This window comes from Dendrobates tinctorius, unplaced genomic scaffold (assembly GCF_039654945.1).
Source record: "Dendrobates tinctorius isolate UK_male_01 unplaced genomic scaffold, ASM3965494v1 ptg000116l, whole genome shotgun sequence".
In the NCBI taxonomy this organism is placed as follows: domain Eukaryota; kingdom Metazoa; phylum Chordata; class Amphibia; order Anura; family Dendrobatidae; genus Dendrobates; species Dendrobates tinctorius.
Window position 1 is genome coordinate 19,205,496 of NW_027361784.1, and position 21,741 is coordinate 19,227,236.

Sequence of the window (21,741 nt, forward strand, 5' to 3'; positions counted from 1 at the left end):
TGTCCCAAGTTATCACCTATCTACTGAATAGATAATAATCTTTATTTTTATATAGCGCTAATATATTCCACAGCGCTTTACAGTTTTGCACACATTATCATCGCTGCCCCCAATGGGGCTCACAATCTAAATTCCCAATCAGTATGTCTTTGGAATGTGGCAGGAAACCCACGCAAACACGGGGAGACCATGCAAACTCCTTGCAGATGTTGTCCTTGGTGGGATGATAACTAGTTGGCTAGTGGAGGTCTTACTGCTGAATTGTACTGATTGGCAGAACAGCCACTCTTATCCCCGGTAGAATGGACTATGGGGCAGCCGAGTTCTGCACCCAACGTCTTTCATTACATTCATAGAGAATGAATGGAGCGGCAGGCAGTCATCCTTCCAGTTGTTCCATTTTGTAATAGGAATGAAAATTCCCCTCCCTGCCGATCTGTGCTGCTCCCAGTACTCGGACCCCCATCGATTAGTAAGCGATCGCCTATCGTGTGGATAAGTGATAACTTGTTTTCAAGACTCAAATACACATTAGATTGAAGTTGTGCAAACATGCAAAGTTGTATATTTTTTTTTTTTTTAGAGGCGGTGGGGGTTGAGTGGTGCTATGGGGTCGGGACAACCTGTGCATTGATTGTACCATATAATGCACTGAAAAACAAGGAAAAAAACTTCAGAGTGATGTGAAAATGGTAAAAAAAATATAATTTTGCCATTTTTTTTTCTTTTCTAGTTAGTTTTATATGGCATTCATTGTGCCATAAAAATGATCTAAAAAGATGACTTGCTAGACAAGTATTATTACTGTATGGTAATACTAAACTTAATCATATAAAAGAAAAATCAAATTTTAATGGCTTATAAAATTTCAGAACTTTTAAAGGAAAATAAAGTTTTGTAGCCATTTTCTGAGACAAATTTTTCTATCAATTGAGCTGGCTTTTTTTTCCTCAAGCTGAAGATGTTTTGATTTCTTATTACACTTTACTGGTAATTCTGTTTTTTTATTTTATTAATATTCTTTACTTTATGGGTTAAATAGAGAAGATTTTTGCAAATACGGATATAATGAAATTTGTTTATTTTTAAATTTCTTTATTTTTGAATATGGACCGGAGGGTCACAACTTGGCTTCTCCAAACTTATCCATGGATTTGCGATGGTCAATGGAGCAGATCTGTGTTCTTTCAACCAGGGCTGTGGTTCCCTAAGCTGACATCTTGTAGAATCCCAAATCAAGCAAGTCAACAAACTGGCTGGTCTGGACAATGTAATCAATATATCAGCAAACATCATTGTTTCATGACCCTGTATCAATAGTCATCCAGGATAAAAGCACAATATGTTACAACAAATTGTCAATTTGCAAGTCAATATTACAGGCTTACATGAACAAAAGTCTCCAGGGGTCCGCTCATCTCTAATCAGGATCTCTGTTATGATTGGGTCACCAAGGAGGAAAGCATGACCAAGCTAAGCCACAGAAAACCAGAAAGGTTGGTAACTAAGCGGATTGCAGACCCCTGATCTTATCCACACAACTAGCAGTAGCCGTGGAGCGTGCCTACGATGATCCTAGACGCCTCGACACAGCCAGTGGACTAAAGCCAAAAGCAAGAAAGGGGAAATCTAAACTACCCCAGAGCAGACCCCAAAGGAATAGATAGCCCCCAAACATATATTGTCGGTGAGACAAGATGAAAATGGGCTGTGGGGTACTCGGTACCGGGCCGGTGTCAGGGGAATGTGTCACAGCAGCGGTGACCCGGTCCGTGGCCCTGGGCGCCCAAGCAATGGGAGATGTAGTTAATGGTAGAATAGTTTGTGACGCCACCCGTGGTGTTTGGCAAGTATGGTGTTAGGCCAGCGCTGCATACAGATCCGCTGGGACTGATGGTAGGGTGCAGCAAAGATGCAAAAGCTCCCCACAGGTGGAGCTGTAGTCCCAGGGCAGTGTAGATGTAACCAGCACGGGGATGTAGCAGTGCTGGAAGCGTAGGGAACAGACAAGACACAGCGGTTGTAGTTTCTGTACCTTTACTGAGTATATGCAGTCCAGGATCCTGATTACAGATGGTGTTGGAGCAGGTTAGCCTGGAAGCAGATCAGGATTCTCTCTCAGCAGAAGGGCTGTGCAGTCTTCTTCCTAGCACCTTGTGGTGTGAAGCACTCCAGTACTTAGCTACTCCGGAATGCCTCTCTGGATGTTCCTAGAACTATACTTGTATGACAGACAGCTGTAGCCTCTCTCGGGGACTCCTCTCCTGAGTCCTGGCTCTATTCAATTGCTGTTGTGTCCCAAGTCTCTGATGGGAGCAGGGCATTTACAACCTCCTACTCCTCTGGTATCTGTGGCATGACTGTTAGTATCCGTACCACCGTGGAGACCAGGCTCCAGTTCTGTGCGCTCTCAAGCTGAGGGAGCTCTCTTTCCTAGCTCAACCACCTCCAGCTTCTTTCCACACGTCTGCACACTTCACCCTCCGCAGACTATCTGACCACTCCTTCCTCTTAGCCCTCAGGGAGCACCTCCTCCCCTTCATCCTGGTTCAGAGTTCCCCCTGCTGGCCTGGAGTGGAACTGTGTTGCATGCATTAGGTTAACTGCTGGAGAGACCCATCACTGCTTCCAAGCCTGGCATTACCCTCCCCTGGAGGAAGGCAAGGCCAGTGTGGCGACCATACCCCTGGGGGCACCACAAAAACACACGCAGGTAGGAAAATAGACTGAGCAAACGATGGAGCCCACACTAACTAGACAGGACAGGAAAGGAAAGACACTGTCTGCAATCACACAAAAAACCCTGCAAAAAATGCCCAGTATTTTTCTGATAGAAAAATACTGAAGTCACTAGACTTCGCAGACTATATCAGCACTCTGGTATATTCTGAAAGCAGAGCAAAAAGAGGCCAATCTAATAAGGGACAAAAACAAACTGGCACAAGCAGTAACAAAAAAATGGAAATTCAGCACATACCCAGCCAGAGCTGGCTGACTACACAAAACTGAATAGACGAAACCAAATCAGATGTGAACAATAGCAAAAGAACACTTAGCTTGAGCATGGAAACTAAGATCTCAGGAGGCAGGAAAAAATCACCAGCAGGGATAGAGGGAGTCGGCTGTCTTAAATTCAGTCAAAAACTCCAGATGTCCAATCGTCCTCCTCATTATCGGGTGGCAGGCCTCTGTCAATTAGATCAGCTCCATTACCTCCTGTAACCAACAGAGGGAGCCCGGAAAGAGAACTCGCGACCCTTCTGTCAATATAACCAGCTCCACTACCTTCACTAGTAACCAGAGGTAGGCCAGAAAGCGAATTCACAACAGTACCCCCCCTTGAGGAGGGGTCACCGACCCCTCATCCACGCCACCAGGCCGATCAGGATGGGCCCGGTGAAAAGCACGAACCAATCTATCGGCATGAATGTCAGAAGCAGAGACACAAGAATTATCCTCCTGGCCATGACCCTTCCATTTGACCAAGTGCTGGAGTCTCCGTCTAGCCAAACGAGAATTCAATATTTTCTCTACCTCATATTCCACATTGCCTTTAACCAATATAGGGCCAGGAGGCGCCGCCATAGGAACTACTGGCTCCACAAACCTTCAACAGAGATTTATGAAACACGTTATGGATCTTAAACATAACTGGAAGAGCCAATCGAAAAGAAACAGGATTAAGAATCTTCAAACTCTTATAAAGTCCAATGAATCTTGGCTTGAACTTTGGAGATGCAACCTTAATAGGAATATTCTTTGACGACAACCAAACCATATCACCCACTTTAAACCGGGGTCCAATGGTCCTATGGCGGTTGGAAAACCGTTGGGCTTTTTCCTGAGAGAGCGACAACGTATCCACCACTTGGTCCCAAATCTGCTGCATTCTCTCTACCAGTGTCCACACTTGGGCAGGTCGAAGATTCCACTTGCCTTGAAGAAAATCGAGGATGAAACCCAAAGTTACAGAAAAAGGGTGACATCAAAGTGGCAGAAGTAGCTCTATTGTTTAGCGCGAATTCGGCCAAGGGCAAAAATAAGACCCAGTCATCCTGATCAGCAGATATAAAACATCTCAAATAGGACTCCAAAGTCTTGTTTGTTCTCTCAGTCTGCCCATTGGTCTGAGGATGAAATGCAGAGGAGAAAGATAACTGAATTTCCAGTTTGGAACAAAAAGCTCTCCAAAATCTGGAAACAAACTGGACTCCTCTGTCTGACACAATGTTCTCAGGAATCCCATGCAACTGAACCACATGTTGTAAAAACAAGGTCACCAACTCTAAATAAGAGGGCAACTTTGGGAGTGGTACAAGATGGATCATCTTAGAAAATCTATCACAAATCATCCAGATAACAGTCATTCTCTGAGAGACAGGAAGATCAGAAATAAAATCCATTGAGATATGGGTCCATGGCCTCTTGGGCACTGGCAGGGGCATCAACAATCCACTAGAACGAGAACAGGGTTTAGACCGAGAACAAGTCCCACATGACTGCACAAAATTCCTGACATCACGAGATAAGGCAGGCCACCAAAAAGACCGACTCACCAAATCTCTGGTACCAAAAATACCTGGATGACCATCCAACGCGGAGCAATGAACTTCAGACATTACTCTCTTCCTCCACTGGTCAGGAACATACAATTTTTCCATAGGGCAACGTTCAGGTTTGTCCTCCTGAAATTCCTCCAGGGCACGTCTCAAATCAGGTGAGATGGCGGAAAGAACTACCCCCTCATTTAGAATGGTAGTAGGCTCGGTCACAATAAGAGAATCCGCAAAGAAACTCCTAGAAAGGGCGTCCGTCTTAACATTTTTAGTGCCCGGAAGAAAAGAGACCACAAAATTAAAACGCGTGAAAAACAAGGCCCACCTAGCCTGTCTAGGATTCAATCGTTTGGCTGATTCAAGATAAATCAAATTCCTGTGGTCGGTGAGGACCACAACTTGATGTCTAACATGCAAAACAGAAGCCGCAGAGACACCATCACATGTTTCTCAACGCAAGCAATAACTAGCCAGGTCTTTCACCGGGAAGGACAACCACGGGAAGGGCAGTCTCCAATGAAGGAAACCACCTATGCCAAAACATGGTATCCATCCACAGACAGCTATTTCGGGGTATTTGCCCCTCATCAGTGTGGAGTAGGAAACTGGCTAGTAGGAGCAATGCCTAGTAGAAGACTGTGAAAAATGAGGATGATTGACCTCATGGAGATCAACATCCAACACTGCGGAGACACCATCACGTGTTTCTCAACGCAGTGATTCTAGAGCACTGCCCCCATCCCTTTTGGGAAATATGCAAAACATGCAAAACAGATGCCGCGGAGACACCATCACATGTTTCTCAACGCAAGCAATGACTAGCCAGGTCTTTTACCGGGAAGGAACAACCACGGGAAGGGCAGTCTCCAATGAAGGAAACCACCTATGCCAAAACATGATATCCATCCACAGACAGCTGTTTCGGGGCTGTTTCCTACTCCACACTGATGAGGGGCAAATAGGAACCTCAGTGGGTGGAGGAGATAAAGCGAGAATTGAAAAATATTAAGAGCGAGTTGGCTGAAGTAAAGAGAAGAACCGAACCGGAGACTGGACGACCCAGTGTTAATCCCGGTCCCTGGGGGTCACGCTCTCCTCGGGGTAGTCAATCTATACCGGCCCGGTGTTATGAGTGTGGAGAACCAGGCCACTTCGCCCGAGAGTGTCCGCGGCGTGGGAGATACCCACCCCGGCGGCCATTAAACTAAAGGGCTCCGGGCTGGGGGGACGCCGCTCGGAGACGAAAACCACAACTAGGGGTTGTCCCGAAGATTTGGTAGCAAAGTGTCCGGTAGTTTGGGCAGAAATAGAGGGCCGGGCCGTCCGGTGTCTGGTGGACACGGGGTCACAAGTAACCACTATGCCCGCAGCGTACTTTCAACGAAACTTTCCAGAGGCAGCAAGGCCTCAGTGGGGGCCCATGATTAGACTAGTAGCCGCCAACCAACTGCCGGTCCCGTTTGCCGGGGTAGTGTGGGTGCAGGTGACATTGTGCGGTAAACCCCTCGGCCGCAGAGGGGTGGTGCTGACTCAAGGAGAAGCTGATCAACGACACCCCGTCACCCTAGGCATGAATATTTTAAAAGAGTTTGGTAACCTGTTGCTTAATGATCCCACACAAAGGACACTGAAGCAGTGGGGTTCTCGCACAGCTCAGGGACAGGTATTCCAGCAGCTGGTGCGAGGTGCGCAGGTGCATCGGGACTGCCAGGAGGGTGAGGCTCTGGGCAAGGTCATCGCGTCAGCGGCACCCCTTCTTGTGCTGCCTCCTGGACAGACAGTGGTGGCCCTGCCAATTCGGGCCCCGATACCTTTGGATGGCGTGGAGGTGCAAGTGGAGCTGTGTCACTCAGAGCACTTACCTCCTGGCATACTGGTGGCCCGTTCCCTCGCTACAGTGCGAAAAGGAACCGTCCTGGTCCGCTGCGTTAACCTTGAAGACCGAGATACCATTCTGAAAGCACGGATTGTACTGGCCAAACTAATAAAGCCTTTAGAAGAAGTGCTGCCCGCTCCTGCGGTTCAATTACGAGTACACCCCGAGGATCCTTGGGAGGTAACAATACGAACCTTACAGGCCCACGAAGTCTCGACACAAGAGAAGGGCCGAAATATTTTGGAGCAGATGCGGGCCAAGCTTTCTGGACTAACTGCGGCCCAACTTTCACAAGTAAAAGCATTGCTGGGACAGTACCATGAAGCATTTGCTAGCCATGAGGACGACTTTGGGTGTACCACCGCCATCACTCATGAGATCCCCACAGCAGGAGCAGCCCCTATCCGAGAACGATATCGACAGATCCCGCCACAACTCTATCAAGAGGTGAAAACTTTGCTGGCTCAAATGCTGCAAAAAGGGGTGATACGGGAAAGTCAAAGCCCCTGGGCGGCCCCCATCGTGTTGGTCCGGAAGAAAGATGGTACACTACGATTCTGTGTGGATTATCGTAAATTGAATGCTTGCACTATTAAAGACTCATACCCACTGCCCCGCATAGAAGAATCTCTGTCTGCATTGGGCAAAGCAACATATTTTTTGACCCTGGACTTAGCCAGTGGGTACTGGCAGGTGCCCATGTCAGAAGAGGACAGAGCTAAGACGGCGTTCATAATGCCCATGGGACTGTTTGAGTTTAATCGGATGCCATTCGGGCTGGCCAACGCCCCCGGGACCTTTCAGCGATTGATGGAGCGATGTCTAGGGGATCTCAATTTTGAGGCCACGTTGATCTACCTGGACGACATCATTGTCTATGCCGCCTCCTTCGAGGACCACCTGAAGCGGTTGGGACAGGTACTCAGCCGGCTGCAAAAGTACGGGTTAAAGGTGAAGCCTCAGAAATGCCACCTATTTCACTCTCAGATTGAGTATCTGGGTCATGTCGTTTCGGCAGAGGGTGTGAGGCCATCCCGGGAGAAGATTGCTGCTAACCAGGAATGGCCTACCCCCGAGACGGTGAAAGACGTGCAGGCTTTTCTGGGGTTAGCTGGATATTACCGTCGTTTCGTAAAGAATTTCGCATGTCGAGCTCGAGCCCTGCATGACCTGCTGAAGGGGGCTCCCGCTGGGGCCAATGGGCGAAAAATCCAGTGGCAACACCCTCAGGAAGAGGCCTTCCGAGATCTCAAGGCTGCACTCTCGGATGCCCCAGTGTTGGCTTATGCGGATTTCTCTCAGCCGTTCATCCTGCACACTGACGGGAGTCTTCACGGGCTGGGGGCTGTGTTGTCACAGGTTCAGGATGGCCGGGAGAGGGTGATCGCATATGGAAGCCATTCACTCCATGACTCCGAGTGTAACCCTGACAATTACAGCTCTTTTAAGCTCGAGCTCCTCGCAGTGGTGTGGGCTATGACGGAGAGATTCGCAGAGTACCTAGCGGGCTCCGAGGTGGTAGTGCGAACTAACAACAACCCACTGGCTCATTTGGAAAATGCCAAGTTGGGGGCTTTGGAGCAGCGATGGGTGGCCCGAATGGCGAAGTACAATTACAAGATTATTTACAAAAGAGGGGCCGAGAATGTTCATGCAGATGCTCTCTCCAGGATTCGACATACAACTCCCGGACAGAATCGAGACGAAGAATTAGAAGGAGAGGAAATACCGTTCGCTCTTACCGCTGCCGTGCTCACCAATGTTGATGCAAAAGTATCTTCCCCAGAGGCCCACAGGGGCATCCTAGAACAATCTTGGGATAAGTGGATACAACAGCAACAAGAAGATGAAGAAGTTGGACTTCTCCGGACATGGGTCGCCGCTGGTCAATTACCCACTGATACTCAATGACAAACTTTGACCCAAGACCTGTCGCTGATGCTGCGACAATGGGAGAGACAGATTATCCGAAAGGGACTACTGTACCGTAAAATCACTTCGCAAACAACCTCAACGACTGTTTGGCAGGTGGTTACGCCCAGAGCTCAACTACACAAACTGGCTCGAGAGGCTCACGAAAGAGGGGCCCACTTTGGAGTCAAAAAGACTTTGCAATGGTTACAACAGAAAGTTTATCACCCAGGCTTGTCGGCTGTTGTGGACGAAGTTTGCCGTACCTGCCGCTTATGTGAATTGGCCAAACCGCCTGCTCAGAGGGCTGCAACACAGACGATTGTGACTTCAGCACCCTTTGAGCTCCCGACGGTGGATTATCTGCACATTGGTCCCGCATTCCAGGGATACGAACACTGCCTCGTCATGGTGGATCATTTCACCAAGTTCGCTGTGGTCACCCCTACTCGAGACCAGACCGCGGAGTCAGCCGCCTCCGCAATTTGCAGAAACTTTATACAAGTGTACGGCTGTCCTCAACGTATACATTCCGACCAGGGAGCATGTTTTTTGGGGAAAGTTATGGAGGAACTACATCATCTTTATGGGATTGATAAATCCCGGACCACACCATATCACCCGCAAGGGAATGGGGCTTGTGAGCGATTTAATCGGACATTGATTCAAATGCTACGCACTCTGGAGAGTGACAAGAAAGCTCGTTGGCCTGAATATGTTTCTGAATTAGTATGTGTTTATAATAATCGGGTACATCGAGTTACGGGCTATACTCCTTATTTCCTGCTGTTCGGACGAGGGGGTAAAGGGATCACGGAGGTAGAGTTGGACCCCAAAGAGCCTCGGCCCTGGACCGGAGTGTCATCTTGGGTCCGAAATCATCGCCACAGGCTGCAAACTCTCCACTGAATTGTACATACCAAACTTCAAGACTGGGAACACCCAGGGAAGAATACAACCTCCCCTCCCCATCTCCAAAGCGGGGACCGTGTGCTTGTACTAGAACAACGCCCCCAGAATAAACTGGAGTCACGTTGGGAAGAGAGTCCTTATCGGGTACTACGCCGTATCCATCCAGAAGGACCTGTGTACGAAATACGGCCCGAGCAGGATGAAACACTGCCCACCCGCATTGTGCATCGTAATATGTTACGCCCGTGTATTTCTACCGACCCGAAACAACCGGAACCCGTCCCGTTGACATCCGAACCGGAGTCCATATGCTGGGACTCGGACGACGAGGATTTCCCTCCAGTCCCCAGGGCCCTCCACCCAATAATGAGCCAGTTGACACGATTAACCCACTTGCATCATGCAGCCCGCCGACGTCCACTAAACCAGAAGATTCCACCCCAGTCGAACTTAGACGCTCCGAGCGGTCAACAGCCGGCAAACCCCCCGAACGGTATGAACAAGACCAGTTCGTATGGCAACGAATATTGACACCTTTACAGGCCAATCTCAATAGACTAACTCCCTTGCCCGAGGACTGGCGAGCTTACAGGGTGGGGGAATGTGGGGAGGAGGACCCCCATATCGTGATTGGGCCGGAACCAAGGGGACCGCCATCAGAGTTATTGAAGGAATCACATCAGGAGGATTACAAAGGGAGACATGCTACTGAAGTTGTCAGGGCAACAGGGGGCGGGGCTAGGGTAAAAGGAGCAGGGGACGCGCTGAAGTGGCAGTTGGGGAAAAGAGAGAGTGAAGGCAGGACGCAGGGTGACTTGCAGGGGCACCGAGAGGAGCCTGTGAGGAGAAAGCTGGACATTTACCGACAAGAGAGACGTGAGAGACTGTTCCCAGAGACTGCTCCCCGCCCCCGTTCTGAGAGAATCATCCCCGCTACCCCCCGCCTTGGTGAGAGAGGAACTTTACCTTAGGTTGTGGCCGTGAGTACCCGTAACCAGGCCACAGGGGCCTGGGCACTTCCCCCCAGCCTTCCCGCATCACGCCGACCCAGCCGTCACCGGCCTGAAGATACGCCACCTCGTCACTGGTGAGATAACAGGCTCGCTACCCTGGCTTTGGGAGAGACTCCTTGATAAAGGACGGCTACAGGTCATCTGGGGAACTGCGTCATCACCGCGCGCCACCTCCATCGCTTTCTTCAGGGCCTGTTGCGCCCCACCGGCATCGCTTTCTTCAGGGCCTGTTGCGCCCCAGCGGCAGCGTTTCCTTCAGGGCCTGTTGCGCCCTAGCGGCAGCGCTTTCTTCAGGGCCTGTTGCGCCCCAACGGCCTCGCTTTCTTCAGGGCCTGTTGCGCCCCAACGGCATCGCTTTCTTCAGGGCCTGTTGCGCCCCAACGGTACTGCTTTCTTCAGGGCCTGTTGTGCCCCACCATCATCACTTTCTTCAGGGCCTGTTGCGCCCCAACGGTATTGCTTTCTTCAGGGCCTGTTGCGCCCCACCGTCATCACTTTCTTCAGGGCCTGTTGAGCCCCATTCCTTCCCGGGGAAGCGAGACTTCAGGACAGCCGCCTCAGCGACCTCAACGCTGCCACGCTCACGAAACCAGCAGTCCCTGGAAGGCTAAGTGGCATTAGAATTTGGATAAGATTGTTGCGTCCCTGCGTGGACTGTTTGTTCTGTTCTTAATTGTATGTTTGTTCAGACAAGCCCAGTGGCTAAAGCTAGATAAAAGTTATTTTGCAAACCATCATTCGTCTAGTGTCTCATCACTGCATCCTGCGAACCTGCTCAACCCTACATCCACACAACTAGAAGTAGCCGTGGAGCGTACCTATGATGATTCTAGATGCCTCGACACAGCCAGAGAACTAAATAAGCCTAAAGCAAGAAAGGGGAAATCTAAACTGCCCCAGAGCAGACCCCAAAGGAATAGATAGCCCCCAAACATTATATTGTCGGTGAGACAAGATGAAAACACAAACCCAGGTAGAAAAATAGACTGAGCAAACGATGGGGCCCACACTAACTAAACAAGACAGGAAAGGAAAGACTCTGTCTGCAATCACGCAAAAACCCTGCAAAAAATGCCCCACACTTCTGATAGAAAAAAACTGAAGTCACTAGACTTCTCCCACTATATCAGCACTCTGATATATTATGAAAGCAGAGCAAAAAGAGGCCAGTCTAATAAGGGACAAAAACAAACTGGCACAAGCAGTAACAAAAGAATGGAAATTCAGCACAGCCCCAGCCGGAGCTGGCTGAACACACAAAACTGAAATAGTCAAAACCAGATCAAATGTGAACAATAGCAAAAGAACACTTAGCTGAGCATGCAGGGACTGAGCTGGAAACTAAGACCTCAGGAGGCAGGAAAAACTCACCAGCAGGGATAGAGGGAGTCGGCTGTCTTAAATCCAGTCAGAAACTCCAGATCTCCAGTCATCCTCCTCATTATCAGGTGGCAAGCCTCTGTTAATTAGATCAGCTCCATTACCTCCAGTAACCACCAGAGGGAGCCCGGAAAGAGAACTCGCGATCCCTCTGTCAATATAACCAGCTCCACTACCTTCACTAGTAACCAGAGGTAGGCCAGAAAGCGAATTCACAACAGATCTCTGTCCCTACATCATGGTGATCTAAGATTGCACAGTAAAAACCTGCTGACAGAGATTCTCCTTAAGTAAACCACTTTACAACCCACAAAGCTAACATAATAATCTTAGGCACTGTTCACATGGTTTCCACTAATTCATGATGACTATGGCCAGTCCTAATCACCTCTTTGACTTATAATGAATCTGCCGTATAAACAACAGGTATTTTTTTACCTGATTTTGCCTTAAAAATATACCGACTCCTCCAAAAGAAGGGGAGAAAATGACAAATGTGAATGGGTCCTAATGCGACGTCTCTTAGACACTTGTGATGAGACTCTACGTGTGCAGTCAGCCATGATGCTGATATTGGTTCCATCACAATGTACTTTCACAGATTGGAATGAAATTCTAAACCTTTTATAAAAAAAAACCAGATCACAGCTGGCACCTGTTAAAAAATCATTTTGGAAATCATCTTTGCTATTACGTGCTCGGCGTCCCCGCAGGGAACCATGTGTCAGACGCACACACGTTCTACAGGATGGAACATTTCTTCTCTTCTGGGACTTCCGTGTGCTTGTCTGAGACTTTTATCAACATAACATATATTTATAAAACAACTTGAAGGATACATACTCGACCCCCTAAATGCTTCACACAGCTCTGCACTCTTCCAGTTCCAGAATTTCATACTTTTAGTTTTCGTAACCACATTGCAAATTACCTAAAATATTTTTAGTCATGTATGATTTTATTTAAGGACAATTTATTATTTTTTTACCTATTTTATTTTTATTATTTTTACCTTTTTATTATTTTTATTTTATTATATTTTTACCTTTTCTTTATTAATTTTATTTTTATTATTTTAATCTTATTAATTTTTTTACCTAATTATTTTTATTTTAGGGGTTGTCAGGTATCGAATATTGGTGGCCTACCGTTAGGATAGGCAATCGGTATTTGATCGGTAGAGATCCAACCTTCAGCCTTGCCTAAAAGCTATTTAAAGGGACCGCGGCCTCGCGAGCACTGCAGTTTCTTCAGCCTTTACATCGTGTCTACCTGCACCCGGTAAAGGGCAATGATATTGCAGCATTGTTCTATTGGCGTTAATAAGACAATGCTGCAAGTAGATGGTGTGCTGATAGACTGCCGCTAAAGAGGCTACAAAGTTCTCCCCTTTAAAACCTACACTCATCGGCGTAGATTTTCAGAATCGAACCACCCACTGATCTGATATTAATGCCACTTATTTTAAAGCACCAAAACCAGGAAAACCAAGTAAAAAAATGACTTTTCAAACCAAGCAGTTAGTTGCTCCTTTGGCGCTGCCAAACATTTCAGGGCACCTAACTGCCTACTTGTTTTCCATCAATATCCACTTTTCTCTTGCTCCATTTGGGCCAGAGTTGTCAATTAAGGAAGACAAGTTTGGAGATCGATAAGCAAGTGCAATGAGCTGCTTGGCCACATATTGGCTGCACCCAGAGCCAGTTGGTTTGAAGAGTCGCATCGTACTGACAGGCTCCCTATAAGAGCATCAGTCATCACACATCTTCTCTTGTGCATCTATAACAGGCTTATATTTAGAAGGTAATTAGTAAATTGCTTCGATCTAGAATCATGGGTCTTTTATTTAGCGCTGTGCCTTTTTTTTTATTTAAGGTGGTCTCGTGATGACAACCACTGTTAATAGGATATGCTCAAGTTTGAAGGGGTATTTTCCAAGTAATCTTGGAAGTTATCCTCCATATATGCGGCCGTGGATAACTTCCCAAACTGTTAGGGGGCTCTGACCTCTGGGACCCCCACCGATCCAGAGAGCCCCGTGTGAATGGAGAAGTGATCGATCATGCGCGCTGCTGCTTCATCCATTTTATAGGGACCGCCGGAGATAGCTGAGCGCTGCTCTCAGCTGTTCCTTGGCACTTAAAGAAGAATGAATGGAGCGTTAGTGCGAGTGATCAACCACCTGGTCTCTTCAGAACTTCTGGTTCTTGGGATCAGTAGCGATCACAGAGCGCAGACCACAGCGATCGGAAAGTTATTCTCTATCCCGTGTATAGGGGATAACTTCTAAATTTTGATATCCCTGTAACAACATATGAATGCCATAGAGGGGGGTTCCCGCGCTTAGGGATCTCTCTGAGTCAGAGGAAAGAGTCAGTCTTTAGGGTAGGTTCCGGTTCTGGCAGACTCAAGCCCTCCTATTACACTACTGTTGTAATTCACGACTTGCCAAGGCTGCGTTAAGCAAAATATACAAATTCAATAGTCCAGACCCCTGATCAGAGGCCAATTAACAAGTATGGAGTTAGTTAGTAGATTATGTTAAAGAGGTTGTCTCATGAAGACACTTGTACCATAGAAGATGGACCTGTGAGCAGCCAATCTGCAGGTCTGGCTTATTTAGGTCCCAAGTGTCAGCTGGGGAAGCCAGTTCTAGCATTGCATCTCCCATGTATTGGTAATATGTACAATTATACAGTGGCCAGTTACATGTATGCCCAACCATGCAATGAGTAGATGAGCTAGGTCTGTGTTTTTCAGTAAAAAAAAATAGAAATGATCATTCTGATATAATAATCCGTACTACAGATATAATAGGTATAAACTAGATTATCAATTGTAGTTACCACATTGGCCAGTAGATGTCAGTATATCTTAGAAAAGCATCTCAATTTATGACCTGCTGTAAAATTGAATTTTAGATTCTTATTGGCCTAACACTTAAAAAGTTTGTGATAGTTTACAGCATAGTTGATGCTGTACTGTGGAAAATATATAAGGTATCCAGAAAGCTATTCAAAGATATATACAGTGCTGTGTAAAAGTTTTAGGAAGGCGAGGAAAATTCTGCAACGTAAGATGGATTTAAAAAGGTGTTATAGAGGGAACTCATGCATGATTGCAGCATATTAGGAATATAGCTGTATACTCTTATGTCTGGAATGTAGCTCAAATTCTGCTGACAGAGGTAATGGAAAAAATGCGGACTAGTCGTCAAACACAGAGGTAAGAAGGGGGGGTAGGAACAATAAAAAGGACTGCAAGGTCCATTGCAAGTAAAAAACATAGCAACTTTATTATAAACAATGCAAAAAGATAGGTGTGGGAAAACATGGGACAATTACACATAGAACTGGGTGCAAAAACGCAGAAGGACGCATGAAGACTGGTAAGCCAATAGAATCCCACAATGTAAATGTGATGCCCTGTGTCTTTACCAACACAAAATGGTTAAATATGTACTGTTTTGTATGTGTCTTGTAAGCAATGGGAGTTATGCTTTCTCTGCTAGAGACTACTGCACACACACAATTTTACCTCACTCCCTCACTTCCCTGAAGCTTAGAGCTTTGGAGACATGCCCTAACTGGGAGGGGGAGGAGTCAAGTTGTTGTTTCTGTGAAGAGGGCGGTGGAGGAAATGGAGAACGCTCTTGGAACCCATAACATGAGCTCCCTACAGGAGCAAAGCTAAGAAGAATCAGGGAATCAGCCCCTAGGCCATCCATGCTTTTAGAGCAGGGTGGTAAGCTGAGAGACTGTGTGGGTTTATACAACCAGCAGCAGAGTGTTTTCCCCCAGGAAGACTAGGGCAAACTAGGATTAGTGAAGGATTGTGCAAGAAGAAACTTGTGCTTCACACAGGATCCAAACTGCAAGTTGCCAAAGGAAGAAAACACAGTGAGTAAAGTGGCTGTACTGGAAGTTTCAAACTCCGGGAAGCCTTGGTCCCTGAAGGGATGAGAATAGCAGGAAGCTTACACCGAGTCTCAGCAGAGAGAAGGATAACTCCCATCTTGCAGAGCATACTGTAAACCTGGTGAGAGCTGTAATATCTCCTCTGAACTGCACCTGAACTACAGTAAATGATAAAGTGACTTTCCTTGTCTCCTACCTTAGTACTCTGTGCCATCTACTTTGATCACAATCTCTGGGGGGGGTCTGCCCTGGTTGGAGAGGGTTAAACATCTGCACTGCCATCACCATCTACCCCCCCAGGGATCATCTGCAGTGCTGGCTATCCTACAGTCGAACACTCCAACTGGCGTTGCATACTCTTTTTTCAAATTTATTTTATTTTTACTTTATTTTTCAACCCCCATTTCACTGTCCCTGGAGCACAGGCATCGGGCACTGCCGCCACCCCCATGACCTCCTGAATCTAACGCTGCCCGGCGACCTGAGTACCCCGCTCCGGGCTAGACATAGACATAATTGTACCAATCATCAAAAAAGATTTTTAAACAAAGATATAAATACAGAGATGGAAGTGGGAAAGCCTGTCCTGTCTAAATATTCAAGAGTCAGACTGACTCACTGGTACTCATACGCCCTCACTGAACCCCTCCCGGGTCTGTGTTCCACGCTTCACCTTACTTCACAGAGCACAGTCGGCCCCTGTCTTCCCCTTCCTCCGGCGAGAACTCTCTGGCTTTTCCTTTCACATCCCCCTGCTTACCATGTCTTCTCTCCAGGTCATGGTCCTGTCCGGCTCCCATTTCCTTCCTCCCTGCAACACTGGACGCAGCCTTGGCAGTTCTGGACCCGGCATTGCACAGGTACCCACAGCCCGGTCTTCCTCCTTACACCTTCATCAGGGATCATGAGTTGATGAGTTTAACCTTTTTACACACGTCACCTACCTGTATGTATTTAGCATGTTACATATAACATCTAGTTTCAGTCTGTCTCTTGAATATTTATACAGGACAGGATTTCCCACTTCCATCTCTGTATTTATATCTTTATTTAAAAAACTTTTTTGATGATTGCTACAATTATATCTATATTGTGCGATTTTACAGGCTTACCAGTCTTAGTGCGTCCTTCTGCTTTTGTGCACCCAGTTCCATGTGTAATTGTCCCATTTTTTCACACACCTATCTTTTTGCATTGTTTATAATAAAGTTGCTACGTTTTTTAGTCATTTTTGGTGTTCCTACCCCCTCCTTTTTAAAAAAGTGTTAGTAGTTTATTTTTATCAATTAACAAAATGTAATGTGAATGAACGAAAGGGAAACCTAAATCATGTCAATATTTGGTCATCACTGTTTACCTTCTGGACATCATCAAAGCATCATTTCCTCTAAATAGTTACACACATTTTGCAAAAGAACTTTCCAGAGAGGTTGCTCCAAACATCTTGGAGAAATAACCACAAATCTTCTGTGGATGCCGCTTGTGCAAATCCTTCTGTCTTTTCATATAATCCCAGACAGAATGGATGATGATGAGATCAGAGATCTGTTGATTCTGATCATTACTCCCTGGGTTCCTCATTCATCTTAATGTCATTGGCTGGATGTTCGGGGACGTTGTGCGGCTTTAGAATAAATTTGGAGCCAATCAGACGCCTCCCTGATGGTATTACCATGATGAAGTATCTGGCTGTATTTCTCAGCATTGAGGACACCAAGAAATGGGCAACGGTGAAGATCAGAGAAACAGTGGTCGGCCAAGGAAACTTAGTGCCGCAGTTGAAGGACACATCGTGAACTGTCCTTTGAAATCAGAATATGTCCAGCAGTGCCATCAGATGAGAACTTACAGCAACTGGGGGATCCTGCTACACCCTTCTCCTCTTTGGAAAAGTTTGTCCAGACTTGTGACCAAACACCATACCCTCTACATGGAAACAAGGCCGAATGAATAAACTATGTATGAAAACATAGAAATTGGGGTGCATTAATATTGCAGAAGTTGATCTGGATTGAAGACTCAAAATCATAGAATGTTAGTCGGAAGAGACCTCCAGAGTCATCGTGTCCAACCATCTGCTCAATGCAGGATTCACTAAACCATCTCAGACAGATGTCTGTCCAGCCTCTGTTTGAAGACTTCTATTGAAGGAGAACTCACCACATCTTGTGGTGAATTAATTGCTGTTACAGAAGGCAGATTGTTTGCCAAAGAGCTGGAGAGCGGCGCAATAATGTGTATCTGTTGGAGCAGTGAAAAATGGGGAAAGTTGTGCAAGTTTGCATCTGCATTTCAGCAAATGAAGTTGGGGGTTTGGTCAGGATTAATGGTGGCCTCAATGCTGAGAAATACAAGCAGATACTTATCCATCATGTAATATCACCAGGGAGGTGACTGGCTCCAAATTAATTCTAAAGCCGGACAATCGCCCCAAAGATACAGCCAATGTCATTAGAAAATAATTTCAGCTCAAAGAAGGACATGGAGTAATGGAATTGATATGACCTCCACAGAGCCCTGATCTCACATCATCCAGTCTGTTTGGACTACATGAAGAGACAGAAGGATCCGCACAAGTGATATCCACAGATGATCTGTGGTCAGTTCTTCAAGATGTTTGGAGCGACCTTCTGCTGAGTTCCTTCAAAAACTGTGCATCTAGAAGACCTGATGAAGGCAACAGACGGTCATCAAATATTGATGGGATTTAGATTCCTCTTTTCCATTCACTTTGCATTTTGTTACTATAAACTATTGACAGTTTTCTTTTTGAGCATTTTGAGAGCATTCTTACTTTGCAGCATTTTTTCCACACCTGCCTAAAACTTTTGCACAGTGCTGTGCATATAGAAAAACTGCTGTCGGAATAACTGGGGATGATTGCCCCAGTCTCGGAAACATAGCAATACCTAACCTCATAGAAGCAGCTTGTTTTTCTGCCCCCAAAACGTGCTGCTTGTGACTCCTGTCCTTTACCGACCGGCAGTTCCACTTCACAACGAGGTCATTTGGCTGCTCCACATAAACTAGTGCAGAATCTAGTGCAAGATGAATCGGCCAAAACCGTCAGCGGGAGCTGTCCATGCTTTACTGATTTCAATAGTTAACAAACCATTTCCTTCCGTACTGCCGCAGACAGATTCTGATTTAGCAACAATATGAAAAATCTCACTCCAATGTCAAGAATACATAAAAGATATAAAGTACGCTGGGGATGCTGGGCTACGGCAATGCGGTCACAGAGCGGGTGAGCGACGTTCCCCAGGCTGCCACTTTAGGCTTAGCAATATATTAATTGAGAATTATACAGTGGAATAAGCAGCGAGGCGCCGGCCCTGAGGACCTCAGCACGCACCGGTAATATAAGGGTCAGATCATATCACCGGGCTGGAGGCTCCGTTGGCTTATATCTATAGGTGGATATATTCACGTTTTTTTCTTTGTGGATTTCAACATCTCAGTTTCCCATCATTTTCTAATCTTATAATGGTCCGTTCACATTAGGTTCAGCTCGGCGTCCAGTGGTCCCATCAGGGCTAATATCTGGACCCTCTGCAAATGGGATTTGGGCGTATGCACCAGTTGTGCTATTGGCAATAATGATGCAGATGGAGTCACTGTGCCCCTGTCGTGAATCATCTCCGGCTGTATATTGGTGGCAGACACCAAGACGTAGATTGATCCACAACAGAGCACATGGTGACTCCATCTGCATCATTAAAGTCAATGACCCCATCGCCACATAGGCCCATATCCTGTATTGCAGGGGGTTCAGATGTAATCCCCTACAGGGCTACTGGGTATGGGGAGGAATGCAGTGTGAAAGTGGTAACTGATGTAAATATCACCCAATTCGTCAGCCCGTGGAAAGCGATGGAAGAATTGACCCAACAACTTATATAAATAAAGCCTCAATGATCTCACATCAAATTATGAAAACTTTGCTTCCCTAGCCTGGATCTAAATGTCCTCGGCCAAGGAAGAGAGACAGGTTGTCACTATTCCTCGTTCCCAGCCCTCGCCAGATCTCAGTAGGCCAACATGGTTTCCAGCTGCAAAGCGGAACTTATTAACCCCTACCCGTACTGTGCTGTAAATGAACGGTGCGGCATATCCCGATGCAATGGCCGATATAGGAGACAACTTCAATTCCTGCCATTAAACACATCAGATATTACTTATTATTATTGTTCTGGGTCCACACTAATACCCAAACTGCCACAATGCAATGCATTGCAACGCAGAAGACAGTATTTCATCATATTACAGAGGTCCCAAATGAGTTCCAGTTTTCCCATCCTCTTCCAAAAAGTATTAAAAATACAGTTTGCCCCAACAAAAAAAAACAACCCTCAATGGACACACACACTCGCTGAATGTGGTGTTGTGGCACAGCCACTAATAGGACAGAGCTGCGGCTGGTAAGCAATGAAGAGAAGTCTGTCCTGACCGGAGCCCCAGGTCCTCCACAGATAGCTCGATGAGTTATTATGAGGCCATCCATATTTGGGGTCCAGATGATCTGCCATCAGAGACTGTCAAGAGAAAATCTGAGCTTAAATCTCTGGGTGACTGTTCCATTAATTAAAGAGATTTTCTCAACATTATAAAAGGTTAGAATTGCAAAGTTCTTGAAAAAACAAGCAACTTTACTTATTATTAAAAAAATCCTCTTTGTTCTCCAGAATGCAGGGATTTTTTAATTCTATTGTTGTCTACTTGTTGCCTAGTTTACTGGCCACCTGTGAAGTCTATTAGAGACTGTCGGTCTCATTTGCTTTAGAACTTGTAAGCGTTGCTCTGAAGCTGACTAGATTGCTGGATCTGGCGAGCTTCAGAGCCCCTGTGCTCCTCTGAAGCTGGAGAGGAAGAAATCTCTCTTCTTGCATCATCAGAGAGTGTGCAGTTAAGACCACATCACCGGCTTTCACTGTCAATCATTCTGGATCTCACCGCCTCCTGGAAAGCAGGAAGCTAGAGAGCGGTGTGCTGCTGAAGATTTATCTTGAGAACAATTGCTTTATAGAGGAAATGTCATGATTCAACTGGGGGCTACTTCCCTTTCCTTAACACTAGGGGGCGCCCTAGCTCGCCCTATTCCCCGGAATACTTCTGAAGGTGAAGTTGCCGGGGCCGCTACCCTTGCCTTATCTCCTGAAACAGCCCTCCGACTGTTCTCTTGCCCAACGCAGGGAAGAGGGGTGCTACCATGTACCACAGTACACCAACAAGTCAACACAAACAACGGTAAACTGAAATACCAAGAATACAAATATTCACTCACATATAAAAGAGGAAAGCACCAGGGAGTGGAGGACGGGGCAAAACCAAAGTACGAAAAGTGAAGGGAATTATCACACTTACAAAACCCATGCAACAGTCACAGATAACTCCTCCAAACTCCTTCTCATATAAACACTTCTCCTCCAAGCCATGCAGCAATAGCTAGCTCTGACAAGGATTTGAATCAGGACCTAGATTTTAAAGGGGATAGGAGTGGCTAACCGAGCTCAGCTGAGAGCTCAGACTCCCAGAGCTCCCAACATGGCCAATTAACGCCTGATCTGTCTAAAGAAATTAACACCATGTAAAAAGAAAGTGAAGTGCTTCTTTTCAGCCCAGGAGTAGGAGCAATCAGGCCCTGTGGTCTTCTGGCGCCTCTCTGTTGCAGTAACCCTATGACATGAATGCTGCTTAATATCTCAGGATCTCCTGAAACCCCCTCACCCACTGGTATTGAGCTTTAGTAAAGGGAGGCCACAATCTCTTATCCTTGCTGTGATTTTCAAGTATCATGGGTTAGAGAGGGTTTGTTGGGCGACCTTTAGGAAAGAGTTTACCCTAGACCACATACTTGTGCTTTTTTCTGTTATCATTACACTTTCCTTTTTTTATTCACTTAATGTCACATGGTCACTGTTCATAGTCACCTGGCAACTCACAAATGGCTAACCCGAACAGGCTTGGCGCAATCTATTCCTTTTCCCGGATCTCAGCGGTTATCCTGCCTTCACCTTTTAACCCCTATACAGGGATCTGGACTGATACAGGGATCCCTGGGATAGCTAGGGCCACTGAGTCAGTTCCTATCCGGTGGCACAAGCTGACAAGAACCATAGTCAGGTAGCCGGGTTAGATCCAGAAGGTCACGTCAAAGAGCAGAAAAAAAAAACAAG